Here is a 3,747-nt window from a genome sequence, read left to right as displayed (position 1 = left end):
CTATCAGTGAGAGCTCTTCTTCTGAGAGGTTGGTAGAGTTGTATGTGAGGGAGGTGGTATCGCGGCATGTGGTTCTGATGTCGATTGTTTCACATCGAGACGTACAATTTACTTCCAGATTTTGGAAGAAGTTTCACTAAGAGTTGGGTACGAGGCTGCATTTCAGTATCGCAAACCACCCACAGACGGACGGGCAGAGTGAGCAGACGATTCAGACACTCGAGGATATGCTCTGAGCATGTGTTTTGGATTTTGGCGGAAGTTGGGACACATATTTACCCTTTGCAGAGTTTTCGTACAACAACCATCATTCGAGCATAGGTATGCCACCCTTTGAGCTGTTGTATGGGAGGAGGTGTCGGACCCACATTTGTTGGGGAGAAGTGGGGCAACGTGTAATGGGTAGTACGGAAATCGTGCTTCAGACGACTGAGTAGATACAGCAGGTCAGGCAGAGGTTGTTGACCGCTCAGAGTGGCCAGAAGAGTTATGCGGACAAGCGTCGGTCCGAACTCGAATTTCAGGTTGGTGACTTCGTACTCTTAAAAGTCTCTACTTGGAAAGGAGTGATCCGATTCAGGAAGAGGGGCAAGTTGGGGCCTTGATATATTGGTCCTTTCAGAGTAATCGCGAGGGTAGGAAGGGTAGCCTACCGTTTGGATCTACCTACGGAGTTGGGTCAAATTCACGACACTGTTCATGTGTCGCAGTTGAGGAACTGTATAGCCGACAAGTCGGCAGTGGTAACATTAGAGGATATTCAGGTGGATGCAGGCCTGAACTATGTTAAGATACCGGTGGCAATTAGGGATCGGAAGGTCAAGGTTCTGAGGAACAAGGAAGTGCCTTTGGTGCAAGTGCAGTGGCAGCATAGGAAGCGGTCAGAGCTGACTTGGGAGCCGGAGTGCGAGATGCGTGAGCAGCATCCTGAGTTGTTTGCACAATGAGACTTCGAGGGTGAAGTCTGATTCTAGTGGGGTAGAATTGTAACATCCAGAATCCCAGGTATATTATTTTAATATTTGTTTTTGGATTATGTGAAGGAACTTGGTGATTTGATGCGTAGAATCGCCGAGTATGGTCGTGGTTGATCATCCGGGTTCGCGTTGGACTCGGCGAGTCCATGAGTGGACTCGGCAAATCTACGCTATTTAATGTAACCCTAATCCTCTGGGGTTGGAGCCTATTTAAGGGCACTCTTAGCCTTCCATTGCGGCTACTAGTCCCTTGAGAGCACCCTTAGTGAGCTATATCATTTAGGAGGAAGGAGAAGCCATAATTGATCTTTCTATCCTTGGTTTGGCAAAAAGAAGGTGATCAAGAGCAAGAGGAGATTGAAGGAGGTGTGATTCAAGTGGTTTCAGATTCCAGAGACTTCAACTTGAGGTATTCATTCGGACCTTCTTCAGTTTTGGTATTGAACTTAGAGATTAGGGTTTTCTAACCTCCTTGGAGGATGTTTATGTGGAGCAATTGGTCCCTTATCGAGTCTATGCTTTGGATCCAAACTTAAAGAGGTCCAGAGACTTTAATCCATTAAGCTTTATGAGTCCTTGTGGGGTGATTGGACTTAGGTTGCCATTTTTGGGACTAAATCACCATATGATGCCATTATGTATATATATATATATATATATATATATATATATATATATATATATATACACACACACACACACACATCAAGTTTCGAGCTTTACGTGATTATATTGCTTGGGAAGGTCAAATCTATGGATTTGAGGAACGGATCTGTAACAACCTGGATTTCCAGGCATCTTTTATTCGCATATTTTTGGTGTTTTGTGAGGGGACTCGGCGAGTTGGAGCTCGAACTCGCCGAGTAGGGTCGCGGTTCTGGACTCGGCGAGTCCAAGGGATGGACTCGGCGAGTCCGCGCTGTTTGATGAAACCCTAATTTTCCGGTCCTAAGCTCTATTTAAAGGACCTTATGGCCCTTCATTGCGGCCACCTTGATCCTTGAGAGCACCAAAGCAGCTAAGGGTTCCTGTGAGTGAGATAAGAGGCTATTGTTCACCAAATTTGTGTGTTTTTTCAAGAAAGGAAGGGGGAAAGTCAAGCTAGAAGAGTTGGGAGCTTGGATCTACTTCCATTTCGCCAAGGGAAGCTTCTTGAGGTATCTCTCAGAGCTTATTTCCGTGTTTATGTTGATATGGTCAAATCTAGGGTTTCTTCTTGCCTTATTTGCTTTGTAATTGAAGTGTGAGAGGTCGCATGGAGATATGGTACCTAGATCTAGACCTACTAAGGTCCAGAAAGTCCCAAATGCTATGCTTTATGTCCTTCCTTTTGGGTTGGAGGCTAGGGTTGCCATATTAGTGGTCATTTCTCCAAAAAGAACCTTGTAAGTGTTGCATGGTGGCCAAGACTGTGACTTTACGTGATAAATGAGCTTAGGAGGGCCAGATCTATGAGTTTATGGAGCGGATCTGACCTCAGAAGCAAGTTTGAGTCGATGCATGGCATGGACTCGCCGAGTCTGAAGAACAGACTCGGCGAGTAGCATGAAGATTGTCCTTAACCACTTAGTGAGTGGTCCTGCCGAGTTATGGTTGACTTAGTGAGTCACGGGGAGTTAGAGAGGGATTGATAGGTGGACTGAGTCGAGCTGGAACTCGCCGAGTTGTCCTTGCGACTCGGCGACTTGAGTCGCGGTGGCCCTGCAATTCATGACCAGGTGGAACTCGTCGAGTCAAGGGAGTACTCGACGTGTCAAAGGGAAATTCTTGCGAGTTGGTGAAAACGCTTAGACTCACCGTGTCGCTCTAGTGCACTCGCCGAGTCCGATCAAATTGACCATTGACTGTTGACCTGAGTTGACCAGTGTTGACTTGATAGGGATAGTCAACCTTAGTGGTAAAAGTATTAATTAGAGATATATGATGTTATAGGAGGATTATAGCTCGGGGGTCCGAGCACGAGTGATTTCCAGGGTTCGCGAGTTATCGAGATATACGAGGTGAGTCTTCTCACTATACTGTACCCTGAAGGGTTTGACTGTGTGACCGGAAGGTCGGATATGATATGAGATATATGCATTATGTGTGATAAGTTAATCGTTATATGTGCCATGTATGATATGCTTGATATGGGCCGGAAGGAGAATATGTTATGGGCCGGAAGGCGTTGTAATATGGACCGTAAGGTTGATGTGGGTAGGACCGGAAGGTTTACCCACTCGGGACGGAAGTCCCCTGAGAAACATGCACCAGAAGGTCAGGGTCTGGAAAGGCGTATGTGCGTAGGTTGTATTTTGGGGAACTTACTAAGCATTTATGCTTACAGTTGTTGTGTTATGTGTTTCAGGTACTAGCGAGGGCCGTGGGAAGGCGCCGGCGTGATCGTACACACACTCGGGGAAAACTATTTTTGTGATCTTTGTTATGTAATCGTTCGTGACAATATTGTTTACATTGGAATCTAAATTATTACTCGATGTTTTGATGTTTGTAAAAATGAAAAAAATTGGTTTTAAAATTTACATCGTCACAAGTTGGTATCAGAGCCTAGGTTTGAGGGATTCGGGTACACCTTCGGGCGTAACTGAACTCAAACCGGGGATTTGAGAAAATTTTAATTAATAAATCAATAAAACTTGATAAGTGATTTTTGAAACAACTAAAGAAGAAGGAGTGTGTACGGTCAGCCAGCGCCCGAACGGTAAAATCCCCAAAATACTCTTACAATATGTGTTATGAGATATGATATGATATGATACGCATGCTAGTA

The sequence above is a fragment of the Lactuca saligna genome, chromosome 9 (assembly GCF_052625555.1).
Source record: "Lactuca saligna cultivar CGN05327 chromosome 9, ASM5262555v1, whole genome shotgun sequence".
Lineage (NCBI taxonomy): Eukaryota > Viridiplantae > Streptophyta > Magnoliopsida > Asterales > Asteraceae > Lactuca > Lactuca saligna.
Note: the sequence above shows the minus strand (reverse complement) of the source record.